Source organism: Catharus ustulatus, chromosome 5 (assembly GCF_009819885.2).
Source record: "Catharus ustulatus isolate bCatUst1 chromosome 5, bCatUst1.pri.v2, whole genome shotgun sequence".
Taxonomy (NCBI): domain Eukaryota; kingdom Metazoa; phylum Chordata; class Aves; order Passeriformes; family Turdidae; genus Catharus; species Catharus ustulatus.
In genome coordinates this window covers 2,955,928-2,971,338 of record NC_046225.1, presented here as the reverse complement: position 1 = coordinate 2,971,338, position 15,411 = coordinate 2,955,928, and positions in this window count along the sequence as shown.

The following is a 15,411-nucleotide window of genomic DNA, read 5'->3' as shown; positions in this document are numbered from 1 at the left end:
GAAGATAAATTCCCACCTCCTTTATAGAATAGAGATCTGAGTCCTCTCATTGGTCTCTTTCTTCCATTTTGCATTGTGGACACATGTTGATTGTGAATGTTTGCTTTAATTTTAGCTATGGTTTCTATTGTGAGAAAAATGAAGGAATGAGAAAAATAAGGAAACACATTGGATGATATCTTGTCAGCGTGTTTAAGAAAACAAACTAAATTGCATTAAAATGAACTTCATATCTTAATCTTACTGCATCATTCAGAATTTGTTTTTCGGGGAAACTTTCTTTCAAGGAAATTTTTTTAGTCTTATGGTTGAAGTGTGAGAAATGCAGTGTAGAAACATCCTGGAAGGATTTTGGTGACTTTCATCTGTAAAACTGGACTGGTAAAAGCTGATAGAGTGCACATTTCAAATGGTTCTAGAAGTAGTGTACTTCATCTTGAGAAAAATTAATTATTTTCATATGAAGCCCACATTGGAGCTGTGATATTCAGTGTGTTAGCAGCAAATTTGGTGGCTAACCTTGGCAAGACCCATATAATTGTATCAGGTGACCTACTGAGATAAACTCAACCTAGACTCAAATTGTTGATTATTTCTAAGGGGACAAAATGTGGTTTTTTTTTTCTCTGAAAGCCTGGAAAAGAGCTGCTGTCATTGCTGACACTACCAAGGACATGTCATTGTTCTATTTGTGACTTTTCCAGCTATGAATGGGGCTCTTTGAATGTGATTGACACCTGCAAATTAAGTCCTTGGGTTCTGAGCTTGTAACATCACTGGTAGTTTAATTACACAGACAGGTAAGAGCTTGCTTGGAGAAACATTAAGATAGACAGGAATGGAGCAATGAGATTTTTGTCACATCACATTTTTTCTGTCTCCAATTCATCTCAAGTTTTTATCACAAGCCCTGTCTTGACATAGACTACTTTAGTAATTGCCAGAAGTTGGCTGTTTGATAGCTCTATCTTAATGCAGTTTGGATTACTGAGGTTTTTGGATGGTTTTCAAGATGGTGAACTGCTTTGCAGAAGTGTCTTTCAGGTAGGATGTGCCAAAATAATTAGTACATGATTTCTGCTTCCAATCCAATGTTGTCTAGGTCTTGCAGATTTGAGGAATTAAACTTGAACTTAATAAGCTTGTGTGCCTTTTCCAGGATGGCATAAAGTGAATGAAATGGGTTGAGACAAGTCCATGGGTTAAACATGTGTGAAATCCTGTCTGTCACACATGGAATATCAGGTTAGCCTTGGAGGGACCCATTACTGGTTTATCTCCAAGGTCTGCAGCCCACAGGGTGGACCCATGCAGAATCAGAGGAAAAAGTATGGAAAGACACTTTACTGGTTAATCACATCTTCCCATTCCTCATGCCCTCTGTGCCACTTGGCTGTGGGAGGAGGAGGTAAAAGAACAGGGAATGAAGGACTCAGGTTTGGCCTGGAAAGAGGGGATGGTGGCTGGGGAAGTTATTAAACTAATTTATCCTTAGATCTGTTTTGCCTGTGATAATAAGTGGATAATAATCACTGTGTCTTTATCTTGACCCATGAGCTTTTAAATCTTATTTTATCTCCCTGTTCTGTTGTGGTGAGAGAGTGAGAGAGCAGCTGGCTGGGTGGGGGGTCCTCACATCTGGACAAGGTCAACACACTGCCACCCTTTGAGGGTGAAATGAAGGAATATATTGGTATTTTTAGGTATTAGCCCTTAAATTCAGTATAATCCTGCTTGGTAGGCTCAGTGTCACAGTCATAACTTCGTTTTTTATTGTTTCTCCCAAAGGAGTAGCCTTGAAGGGAGAGAAAAATCCCAGCTTCCCTGAGCAGACAAGTGTAATTGGAAACACAGGAGATATTTACTGTTCTCTGCAGGAAGAAAACTTTGTCTCCCAACAGATCTACAGCCCTGTGACAATCAGTATATTCATCTAAAATTATGATTGCCATTTCTGCAGTTACTCTGAAGCAGGAACTGGATATTATGCAGCACAAGTGTATGGATGGTGAAGCTGGCATCCAAGCAAATTTTAGATATTTATAGAGTTTCAGCACAGTGGGAGACATTGTATTCAAAATTAATGCTTTTTGTAATCAGCTAATTGTCAGTAGGTTTTCTGAACAGTAATCAGACTTATTGTCAAGTTGTGTTTATTTTTGTCCACCTTTTGCAAATTGCACACTATGTAGCGAGTGCTGTACAGGAAATTCAGCATCAGGAGCTGCAGAAACTGAAGGGAAGATGTGGGGTTCTTTTTGTACCCATACTGAGATTGCCTTTGCTCAGATTATACAGATTGAGCATGGCTGGGAAACACAATGGAATGAGGCAGTTAATGGGTGATGAGCTGTTTTGCTGACATGCCACTACTGAAAACTCCTCTTATATAGTTCAGGATAATACTGGAGGTTTTCTGAGCAATTACTTGATTCAAACATTCATTCCTTATGAATGGCATTTGCCTCAGAAAACTCCATAGAGATCTAATGAAATGGTGAGAAAATAATTTATGCATACCACATAATACAAATTATTGTGCAGCATAACCATTCAGTTTTCAACAAAAAAAGGGAATAGTTCCTATTTAAACTACACAGTTATTTCTATGAAAGCAGATGGTGCTTTAGAGCATTTTCTCCCGCTGAAAGCAGATTTTAATAATTAGCTCAAAAAACTGTAGCTAATATTTTTAGTGTTGTGCAAAAGAAAAAAATCGCATTAGCAGTGCATATTTCATTATAAAAATGCACTATAAGCAGTTCATGCTCCTAAAATGTAAAGTAGGAAGTGGCCTATATTATCAAGTTCTTCACAGCTCTAGACAAAGTAAAAGGATTAATATTTATGCAAAGGCTTAATCCTGTGAGAAGTTTTATCTTGATTGATATCACCTTTACACTTCAGTTGGAAGACCATCCACAGTAGGTATTAATATCTCTTTCTATTGGTTTAAATCATAAACTTGAAGGTGTAATTGTTAGCAGAATTTTTGCTGTGTCTCTGCACAAGACTGTGCTACAGCTGAACATATGGTGGCACTTAAACAATTGCTTATTTGTGTATTTCCTTCAACAGCACCAACAAAGCTCTTGAGTTATTGCTGAAAAAAATATTTAGGATTAGAAAACAAGGAGTATGACAGGAATGTGGGAACTAGATGGTCTTTAAGGTCCCTCCCAAAGCAAAGCATTTTAAGGTTCTGTGATTTGGATCTGTGGATATGGAAATGCAGTAAGAGCAGTTATACCGAGGGTTCCTTAATACATTTCTGTAATTGGAGATTCCCAACCTATAAACTCATTTGTTTTTCAGTAAGCCAGGTAGTGATCTCGTGTAGTGTTTTATGTTGTAGCAGCCAAAAGTGCTTTTGATGATAAATCATCAATGAGCCTTACTGCCAAGGCTGGGGCACGAAACAGAAGATTATGACTTCTCTGTGAAGATGCAGGTTTTTGAATTTATAGACAATTATTCCCAGAGGCAAATGTATATAAGACAGCAAAAATCAATTTTTCTTCTATCATTTTTCTTATATCCTTTAAATTGAAGCACAGCCCTTGCCTTCAGCAGGAAAATGTAACTAATTTGGTCAATATTGTAGCACATATTCTAATAGTACTGAAATAGTGATAGTGAATAGTGATAGTTTAGAACTGGCATGTACTTAAAGAAGTAAAGTTTCCTGAGTCCATTGCATTGTTTGACTGTGCACTTATTAGTGAGTTAGCTAATTTTCAGAGAAATGACAAGTCAGAACTGTTTGGAGTTACCCATCTTTAATGTTCCTGCAGTGAGGAACTGAAATCCTATTGCAATTCCGTGGGCATCCAGACCCCTTTGAAATCTCAGTTGACAGACACATCCCTGGGGAGATGTCAGAAAAAGCTGTTGATATCCTGAGTGGAATATAGGAGAACGTGTCAGAGCTGGCTGTAGGTCTGTGAGTCACCTGTGAATTGGTTGTCGTTGTGATCATGGCAATGAATGAGCTGACTGAAAACCTGTAGAGGGAGATGAAGAGAATACAAATGGCATTTTAAAGCAGCACCTCGGAGATGACAGAGCTATTCCTGAGCCAAGCAGGGCATGGAAAGCAGGGACAGTACTGTACCACTGCAGCTGTAGTGCTTCTCCCAGCACAGGAGGTACCCCTGCACTCAAATGTTTTGCCAGGTGCTATTTTGCAGGGTAGAACAGGCAGAAATACCCACACTGCCCAGGTGGCTCTGTGCCTTCACAGAAATGGCAGGTATCCTGGTACTTGCCTCAGAGTTTCCCTGCTCTTAGCCCAAGTTTTAGCCAGGAGAAAAATAAATCTATGCACTGAGCCATTACTTTGTCTGAGTAGAGGGCATGTGTATGGCTACTGACATGCATGGGTAGCTAAATACTATAAATTGTGAAAGGAGGAATAATGGGGTGTGTTTGTAAGCTACATCTTACAGTGTTAATCTTGAGATGCATTAAACTGATTTATTGGAAGTAAATAGTGTTGTGGTCAAATGGAGCAACCTTGGACGATATCTAAGTGTATACAAATATTCAGACAATACAAATTCTATTCAGACTTTAATAAGAAGAGTAAGATGAATTCTTGTGAATTCTTGTTTACTAAGGTATTCATGCTTGCTTTCTCTCTCTCTGCTTGGTTATGTGCATTACTGCTCCATCTCTGCATTAAAAACAGTCCTCATATCTTTCTAATAAGTTTTAATAACATTTAATAACATCTAATAACATTGTTTTATACAATTGTATGATGTTGCACATGTGCCTGTACTTCCAACTAAATCAGGGACTGGGAAGTGTTACACAATGCTGTCACCTCATGGTAAGAAATGATGGTATTGGAGGCTTAGAAGTTAAAAATCAGGGTTTTCCCCCTTATTTATAGCCAGTCTTAATGGCACATCTGACTTTGTATTAGAATTTGTTACATTTTTTTGTTATGTTTCAGTAAAATGGAACATGAAAAATCATGTTTTTCCCAATTTTCAGAGAGTAGCTTTACTGTTTTAAGAGGACTGTTGTTGAGATCCTTCACTTGCACAACTAAACTTTTGTCATGTGCATGGCCTCAATTACAGGTTTGGGTGTAATTATGCAGGACCAAGAGATCCTTAAATAAAAGATTTGGTATACATTCTGCAATGTTTAACTGAGCAGTGAAGTTAAACCTGGTTCTGTTCATTATGATAAACATGAGAGATGTCACTTCATCCACATTATTTGTACATGGTATTCTTTTGAGATTATCTACTAAAGAGAATTTTATTATTGTTATTTGCAAAAAAACCCCAAACTATTAATCTAGAGAAACAGAGGACACTCGTGCTATGTGAATTGCTTTTAATAAGAACAAAAAATCAATCTGTAACTTCACAGGAAGGCACCAAAGGTGCACATACTGATCTGAAAGGTAAAAATTGTAATGTTTGTTTCAAGGAAATGAAATAATTCCTTCCTACTTTCACTATACTGCATTTTTATTAGAGTTGAGCAGTCAAGTTTGTCAGCTGTGTTAGGAAGAAAGTACTGCCTCTTTGAAAATTTTGTTTTGCTCTTGCTTCTTGTTCTCATTATTGACCTAAACACCTCAGCTTTGTAGTTTTACCTCTTGTGAACTTCTGGACTAACTTATCTACTGTTCAAAACTTCAGATGAGGAAAGAAATAACATGAATAATCCCATAATAAATCAGGGAGACTCTAAGCAGATAACTTTTATTTAATGGAACAAATTGATTTCTCTATTGAGAAATATAATGCAGGTCTTTCACAAGTACAAGCTTAAGATCTGATTCACTTCCACTAATGCTGCTGAATTTGATCACAGTGCTTACAAGAGCCAAACTGGAAAAGGCTTTAAGATTTTTCAGGAAACTTATATGGATCTGCACTGAATTGTAATATACTTTGAAGACAAAAAAATTTAAGTTATCTAGTCTTCTTTCAGATGCAGAATTCTTCTTAAATTCTTTTAAAGTGTACAGTTATTAAATCTGGGAATTTGACAAGGTGTATGAGGCAGATACTGAATTAGAAAAACATTTCTGTCATCTGATTAAATGTACTTGATATTATGGTTGATTTTTCTGTGATATTTAAAGTCCTTTTTTACTTTATGAAGTTTTTGGAATTGCTTGGTGAGAGAAGTGGGCAGCAGTTTTGCAGTCATGCTTTCACAGAAGGCATTGTCAGCTTTTTTAAATTCAGAATGAAAAAGACAAATGACAGAGGTGGCAGGACTACAGGTTTGCTGTTTTTCCCTGCAGTTCCCATTTAGCCTTGTAGTCCTCAGAAAAATCCACAGGTTCCTGAGCAGTGCCTTGTGGACCAATAGAGGGTAAAAAGCCTTTAGTAAAGGGGCTATGTAAATAACTGTAAATTAATGCTGTAATATTAATAATGTAAATTAATTCCCACATAGCAGCATAATAATAAATATTTTTTCCCCTAAGGTATATCTTTAAATATGTAGATTCTAGTTTTCCTGTATTTTCTAAAATATGGGGTTTATAATTTTCAGTTTAATTATTAAATTAAGACATTTATTTTATCTTTTCCTTGAAGATGTAGAATATCACATATACCTTATGGGGGCAGAAGCATACTGGAGAACTTCAGAGGCTGTTACCTCAGATTTCAGCAAAGATGAATGTGATATGTCTTCATCAGAGATCCCAACAATTCAAAGCAGAGGAGTCTGTCACAGCAATTGGCATTTGAGGTTATTATCAGACAAAGACTCCTTTAGAATAGTTAGCAGAGCATGAAGAAAATTATTTTCATAGTGACAATTAATCAAGTATCAGGACAAACTGCATCAGGGTAGGAATACCTAATCCAGAGGTACTCCTCTGGTTTCCAGTTTTCCAATCAAGAAGCAGCCTTAAAGAAACCTCTGCTTTCTAAGTGTTTGTGCATTAAATCACTGATACAAGTGTACTGTCCTCTTTAAAAAAAGTCTGTGTACTGACCCTCTGAATGCTTAGTTCCCAGTGAGAGGTGACAGAGTGACTTTTGAGGACACCAGGAAGGCAATTACAAAACTTATTTCTAGCCTGGAGTGACCATGCTTTTTTCAGGAAAGCTTTGGTCTACAGAGAAGCTAATCTCTGCTTTCATTTGCAGGGATGGGGTGATTTAAACTGTTTTCTTGAATGGAAATAATTCTTTAAACTGTTTTCTTGAGTGGAAATAATTCCCAACAGCTTTTGTGTATTCAGTTAGAGATTCTGTCACATTTATTAGTGGAGTTAAGGCTTAGGTGTTGTCTGAATTGCAGTACTGGTTGTTCTCTGCTGCTTATAATAGCAAAAAAATTCTAAACAGTTTCAGTGAATGCTGCTGTTGAGTTTCTGGACTCTTTATACAAAGTGGGAGGGGTGATTAAAATCTAACCTGCTCGCATGTGAGCAGTGAATGGTTGAATTTAGCCAAGGGGCATGCTGTGTAGAAAGCTCTATCTCAAACTGCCTCCTTCTGGATAAATGGCTGTATAGGAGAAAGGCATTCTTCATGCCTTGTGAGGAAAGCATTCCTCTAATTGTTGAATAATTAAAGTTAATAATGTGTAGTTCATATGGTGACTTTCTGCCCCATTTGTGCAGCTCCAATGCGGAAAGCAGAGTGGGAAACAGTTATCACAGTGTTTAACTTCTGATGTTCTCAGTCAGTTTAATTTCTACTACATAATTGGGTATTTCACATTTTCATGTAAGCAAAGTGAATGAGGCATGAGCAGGGAGGAGGAGAGGAGGGTCTGTGATGCCACTGTCATACACTGTTTGTGGCAGAGGTGATGAGAACCAGCTTTTCACTCCTGTCTACTTATGGTCAATTATAGACATTTTTGCTTTCTAAACCATTAGCTGGCAGCTGTGGTCATCCCAGAAATTAGGTTATTCCTATTTTTTATGTGGCTGGAGGGAGAAGAACATCCAAGACTGATGAAAGCAGCTCTAAGATCTTGTAGAGATCAGAATTGTGGAATGGCTTCCATGTGATGAACAGCTGCTTGCAGTCTGCTCAGTCTGGAAATATAAGAATTGGGTGGAAGACAGAGGGGGCAGAAGGGTTGAAGAAAGGATGAATTGAGTGATGTGGTAGCAGGAGGGTCTCAAATGAAGCAGCAGGTCCTGGGTATGAAAGAAAAGAAAGGATACTTTACATATCGTAGTTTATCTGTGTAGCTACTTGCAATGGAATTTTGAGATAAATCCCCATGAAATCTGAGATATGGAACTTTGAAATGCTTGGCTTTCTTCTGAGTGAGGTAGAAGTGTCACACTTTGGAGGATCAGGCTTTTACTTTTTACTTCTGCATTCTTCTTACTGATCTCTCCTCTTGCTCAGTCTGTGCCAAGAGGGAGTCAATTCTGGCTGAGCCACAGCTGTAGCTGTTGGCTCCAGTGAAATCCAGCACAGCAGAGCGTGCTGAGCCAGACTAGAGGGTAATGTCTGCTACTAGTAGGAGTGAGCCACAGATCCCCAAGATAAAAGGAGAGGGGGAGTAAAATTTCATGTGACAAGGTAAAGATGTCATAACAAAATTATGCTTATGGGCGATTTAAACTTCTTTAAAAATGATCTCAAAGTTCATGAGACATGACATGCTGGAGAGAGTGCTAGTAATTGCAATAAATAATCCTTTTATGAGCAATTGTGTGGCAGTAACCCTAATAAATTCTGCTTCTCCCACACTGAGGTCACCTTCTCCCTGTCTGTAACACATCTTGTGACTAAGTTTTCTTCAGCTGTGAAGTGATAGAAAACAGGAGTGATAGCAGTGGAGAAGATGGAGTGGGAATGCTTAGGAGGAAAAATCTAGGAAGAAGAGATAGTGTTAAAGGGAAATAAATAGGACAATACCTATATTCTATTTTTATAGATTGCACAGAAAAAAAAAAAGTGAGAATAATATTTATAGAACTGTTGAACTACTAAAGTTGTTTTGGTTTCATTTTAAGCACAGTATATTGTGGAGTCTGCACCTCAGAATTTCAGGAGGAGCAGCTCACATAAGGAAATGTTAATTCAGCTGAGTTGTGCATTGCCTGCTTAATACAGCTGAAAGGTAGAGAGGCTGGGGGTGTAGTGGGTCAGTAAAATCAGGGGCAGTTCAGACTTGATGTCAAGGGTGTCCTGACTGAATCTAGGGACTCTGCTATTTTAAATAAGAGTGTGAGATTGACTTGAGCTATGTAAAATAGAAACTTCCAAAACACAAACTAAAACTGCTCTGCTGTGCATTTAATGCAAGCAGGTTTTTCTTCACTGGGGTTGTCAGTGCACTGCTTAGGCTTTATTTCATAAGCTGATACCATCCTAATTTAAACTTTGACTTCCTATTACAAAGTATAAATCAGAAGATTAAAAACCTCCTGCTATAGATTTTTTAATAGAAAGTGACAGTTTAATTTGGCAGAGTTGAGCTGAAAGGATGCTTAAACCTAGTAGAGAGTGCCAGCATCAGCAGCTCCAGAGTAGCTGGAAATGAAAACAGAAACATGAATAATTAACAGATAAGCTTGAGTTCCTCAGATATTTTGCAATTACTTACTTTAGAAAAGTTTTCTTCTCCATTAAATCACGGAGATCTATTTTTGTAGTCAACCTGGTTTTGCTTACTGAAAAACAGTGGATGTATGTCACTGGTGTTGTACAGTGAAAGTCTGGGGTTTGTAGGTTTTATTTATTTAATGAAAAAGCATAGTTTTGGAGGGAAACTCATTTTTCGACCAATAGGTAATTTAATTTCTTGCTGTCATATTGGTGGTTCTTTCCCAAAATACAGCAACCTTTAAAAATATATTAATTTGTGTTTGTTGGGTTCCATGAGGCCAAAGAACCTTCAGTTTTTAGGTGCAGGAGGTAATTAATGAGCAATTGTAGCCCTGTTGACAAGACATTCCAAAGCAAGGTGCAGCTTTATGTAACAAGGAGCTGTTAAACATCAGTTATTCCATGTGCTTATGGAAAATGGCATTGAGGAAGCTATCACCACGATAATGGCACAGAAAATACTGCTTTTTTAGTATTTATACCATCTATTTACTGGCTGTGTAACACCTTCATGAGGTGGAATATGATTCAGCCACATGGTGGAATCAAAAGAGCAAGTTTCTCCTGCAGGGAGATGACTCTGCAAAATCCTTGCTTGAAAGTTTTTATATTTCAGCCTACAAGAGAGATTCTTAACCCTGATGGTGATTTCAGTTAAGAAATTTGTTTAGAGCATTGTCTTGGTAAAATCTAGGTGATTTTGCTTTGAGAAAAAATATTTATGCCTGCAAAAGGGTGATTTTTTTTTTCCCCTCTCCATGTGCCACCTTACCAAGAAGCCTGACAGTCTGTTTTTGATCCAGTTTCCTCTTCATAATACTCTAATTTGGAAAATGTTTCTTATTTGAGAAGGTATGTACTTTACATAGGAAGCAAGAGTAAATTTAACTTGGGTTCTGCTGCTCTGACTTCCAGTGTAAGTGTACTTGTAACAGCAATTACCAAACTGAAGAAAAAAGTGATGCCAGTTTTGCTATTTTATCCAAACCTGGGATAATATTTTTTGCATTAAAATCCTGCTCTTGATGTTTACCACACTGCCTTACATCTCCCTTACATATCAGCCTATATTGATATTAGCATTTTATACCTGTCCTGGATCCCTCCCAAAATGTTTATAAAAAAGAACACCCTGTCTCTTGCTGCATGTAGCTTTTTGGTATTAGTGATTTTTGTGTAAAAGTCAACTCAGTAGAGTGAAATTCCTCCATCACTGTGAAGGGTGAGGAATATTGCAGAAACAATTCCAGCAGGATTTTGGTTCCAAGGTAAGGAGAAGGGAAAGGAGGTCTCAGCCTTCTGATGGCAATGTCCCTTGTTTCTCTCTGACATGCCTGGTGTAATTAATGAGGCCTAAGGAGGTGTTCTAGTGCAGGGTTCTGAAATCTATAGTAGCAACAAGTGCTAACTGTAATCATCCTGAGGCATGAAGTCAAAGGGCAAATGAAAAAAAGAACACCATGCAAACAATCCCCATCTATGTATTTATTAGCAAGTCCAAGCAATGGAATTGTGAACTAAGGAAACACATTATTTGGCTTCTGATGTAGTGTGAAGGAGTTCTTTTAGAAAGTGGAATTACTGAAGTATAATACATGGTGTTTCCTTGTTCTAATGCTGCTTATATAATACCATAATGAAGGGAAAAGTTGAGAACTGAAATGCTTTCAGGCTTAACATAATTAAGCAGACAAATGTTCTTTTCTTTAAATGTCAGATTTGGTTCTCATTATTTTTAAAACTTTTGTTCAGAAGCAATTGGTCAGGCATAACTTTCAGCAGGCATTTTGGTCCACAAGCCTTACTTCTCAAATGCTAATCCCAACTGTATTACCATTCTTATTAATGCAAGAAGTATCATGGTGTCACTTTTCTTATTTTTGCTAGCAGGGAAAAGGTTACTGACAAAGTGCAGCTCTTGCTGCTTGCATTTTGTGACTGTTTTCAGTTTTACCTTGGGAATACCTTACTTAAAGATAAAGCTGACTTTCTTATTGGAGTAAGTTTGGGACTGGAGAATTTCACATGATTTTTTTTAGACTTACAGCTTTGCATTACTAAATTACTAAACTAAATTTGCATTACTAAATTACTAAATTAACAAAAAAAAAATCCTTGTTGTGTTTGACCAATTAAAAAAGAATCTGTGGAAGTGCTTCAAGAAGTTCCTTGTAAAATGTTTGAAAGAATTAAAGAAGGTGATTTTGAAAGGAAGGGTTTACAACTGCAAAATCCTGTAGGAAACACTGTTAAATTTCATTCAAGTACTTTGTGAAGCTGAAGCAAATCTAAAATCAGCTGCATTTGCTTTTTCTATCCTGAAATTTTTAAGAAAATCATGGTTTTAAAGGTGGTATCCCCAACTTCAAAAGATTGAGAAGCCAAGAAGTAACTGTATTGCCAAAGAAATTTTTAGTGGAAATAAATAGATATTAAGATAAAGATCAGAAATATACAGTAAAAAAAATTGCAATTTGTGTGACCTATTAAATGAATTTTGATGGCATTTTCAGTGTCTAATGAAACTGTTTCTAGCAGAGTTTTGGAGATAAGTTATTACTTTTCACAGGAACCTCTAATTAGTCTTAAAATATAAAATATCCATGTAAAGTGAAATTAAAGCAGCTTACTAGGAAAAAAACAGCAATTTAATTTTGATGGTAGTTCATGGATGTGTTCCATCTCTGATGGGGAGTTCAGTCTGCAGTGGGATGTAGGGAATCCAGTATAAGAGTCTGTCTGAAAACTGGATAATTAGGTGAGTAACAATGCATTTGCTGTGAGTTACTGAGGTAGTGTTCCTGAAACAATGACACAAATGTCACTTATTCCTTCAAAAAAAGAGTTTTTCACTGCAATGTTTTTGGTAGAGGTAGTATTCTTTAGCTGCCCATTGTCAATTAAATGTCTTTTATTTTTTACTTAAACCTCATCCCTCTATTTGAATCTTATCTCAACCCTTCACCCAAGAACCAAGGAATGGTGGATTTTTTCTGAGTAGAAGGATTCAAAACCAATCAATAGTCACTGCTTTTTTTTTTTTTTCCTTATACCTTGCTAAGTAACTTGAGCTGTTTTTTGGGAGAAAAATATTTTTTAATTTTCTTGGTGCGCATGTAGTGCCTTAAGGGAAAAGCAGAAAACAATCAATCTACAAAAATTCAAAGAAATTTTGTGAGTTTGGTTAATTTGCTGTCCAACAAGAATTTCTTTGTCTAACTTGTCAGTGTGGAAGCAGGACACGATCTGGAAAGCATTGATAAAACATGACAAAGAGCTTTTGGTGTGTTTGATGTATCATGCAAATATACACAAATGCTGCAGCATAAAGCAGAAATGTATAGCAGGGAGATGGAAAATGTCTTCCCCAAAACACAGAATAAGCAAAAGGACTGTGTTTAGCCCTACTGTCCTTTTAAGCTGTCTGAGAATGTTGTGCAAAACACAGCACCAGTCATTTCTCAGCTGAAATATTAAGTGTACAATGTGCCAAGTAAACATTGAACAAATGCCAGGAGCTTCCAACAGCAGCCTCAGGTTTACACTTAGTAAGATTGAAGTCAACAAGGATCTCATTAAGCTGCTCAGGGAAATGTTGAGGCAGGTATGATGCACAGTAATTTGTGAGCATGGATCTTACAAAGCAAAGGATGTATCTCCTTATTCCAGATGACACCGAGGCAGCTGGGTAGTGCTTACCAAACCAAATCCATTTACTTCTGAAGGCTTGCAGTGAAAGGCATTTCTTCTGTTGGCATTTTTAGAAATGTAGCTGAGAAGTAGCAGACTGGCTATTTTTTTTTAGTATCAGACATTTCCATTTGTGCTCAAGAGAGAGATTAGTTTGGGGCTTTTTTTGCTTTGGGGGAAAAAATCCTTCAGTGTGTAGGAAGTTGCTGAACAAATATGTAAACATTTTAAAATGGAATCAATGTGCAGACGTTGTAGCACAAGGAAATGTAATGCAGCTGTACCTTTTGATGTGAGGAAAAGAAAAAGAATGATATATTGGTTGTAAGAGCAGAATTTCACACTTTCTAGGCATGACCTGAAAAACAGAAAGTTTCTGTAGCAGGCTTTATCAGTATGTAATCAAAATGTACAATTTGCCTGAAGTTCTTCAGGACTTCTAGTTTTGATAGAGGAGCTCCCCTTGGCAGCTAACAGAAAGTAATTAGAGAAATGCCTGATGGTCTGTGTGCAACAGATAGGAACCTTTTGTTCAAATTTAGGAAACCAATGCAGAAATTGCTTTCTGGATGTGACTGCACCGCTGTGAAGTTATCAGTTGACAAACACACCAGTCAGTGTGTGTTAATAGCCACTAATAATAGATGCTCCCAAAGGAAATATTATCAGTGGCTTCAGCATATTTTTCAGGTATGAAAGAGAAGATGGATTGAAGCAAGCTTTAAATACCAGTGTGTACATTTCATGTCTCTCTTTTAATACTGAATTCTTCTGCTAGGAGACTAATGCATGGATCATCTCTCCATATCTCTCCAAGCACCCATCCTGTCTCCCACTGAAATACACATTAAGCTCATCCATTGTGAAATAAATCCTCAGCAATCTCTCCAAAATAGACTTACAGGTGTAATGGATTGAATTAAAATGGAGTGACATACGTTTAAAAAATACTTGGTAAAAATAGTTAATCCTGATGAAAGGTATAAATACCTTGCCTGAAGCAGAGATAACTTTGAACTATAAATAATGTAATACATTTTAATCAGTTTTACTGCAACAGTTTTTATCTAGGAAATAAGCTATCTTGGAAGCTCTTTTCAAGTAAGTTGAAAGAAGGATATAATTTGCTTGAATGGTATTTTAGTTGTGAAATCTCCTTAGTTTGGATCCTGGGGAAGCTTGTACTGGTGTATTCTCTTTCCTTCTCTGTGTAACTGCAGTTGAAAAAAGACTTCCTGAGAACTTGTCTAAAGTGATACTGAGAAGTTTAGATGTAAGCTTCTTGTCACAATAGTGCTGAGGGACCATATTTGTCCAGAAAATCCTGGAAGATTTACTAAAGAACAACTAAATTTTGTGTAGGGAATCACAGCATTATGTACCATTGGGCCTGCTTGTTCCTGCTTGCAGTAGAGAGGTGGTACCCAAGCAAATTTAAAATCACTGCAGCAATTGTTGTCATAGATTTTCCAGACTTATCAGTGTGTCATGTAGTTCCATCACCCTCTCAGTTGTGGATCCTATTCCGAGGTCAGTACACAGCATTTCAGCACCCTCTGTATTGCTTCCTGTTCCCCAGCTCAGGGCTCTGGCCAGTGACCAGCCCTAGGTGAGTAACAACTGGGATGGCTGCTAGAAGGGAGCAGCCTCTGTCACTGCTTGCTGTGCTGTTGTGACTTATGTAAACTGGCCTGTTCTTAGGAGGAAGCTGGCAGGGGACTGCTTCTCTTCAAAAGGAGGAAAGCCTCTTTGAAATGAAAAGCCTTTGAGAGTTATTTTCAGAAGACTGTAATGTTTTCTTTTCTCTGCTTTCTGTGAAGTCCAATTAGCCTTGTCTTTGCAATCTGAAGTAGTGTGCTGAAGGTATTAAAAACCCAGGTAGAGAGATAGATAAGATAATAGGGCACTAAGTACGTTTTGACCCAACTCTGCTGCTATCTATATCCAAGGTACTTAATTCCAAACTCAACCACAGGTATATTTGTAAAGAAGTTGAATCTGTAACTGATAACAGTGAAGTACTTTAATGGCCAACACAAGTATGAAACTTTTTCATTTGTCAATGCAGACTTCATGCAGCTACACTACTTCTATTTCTATTTCTTCTTCTCCACAAAGATTAAGAATATTGCCGAGTTGGTGGCAGAAAAAA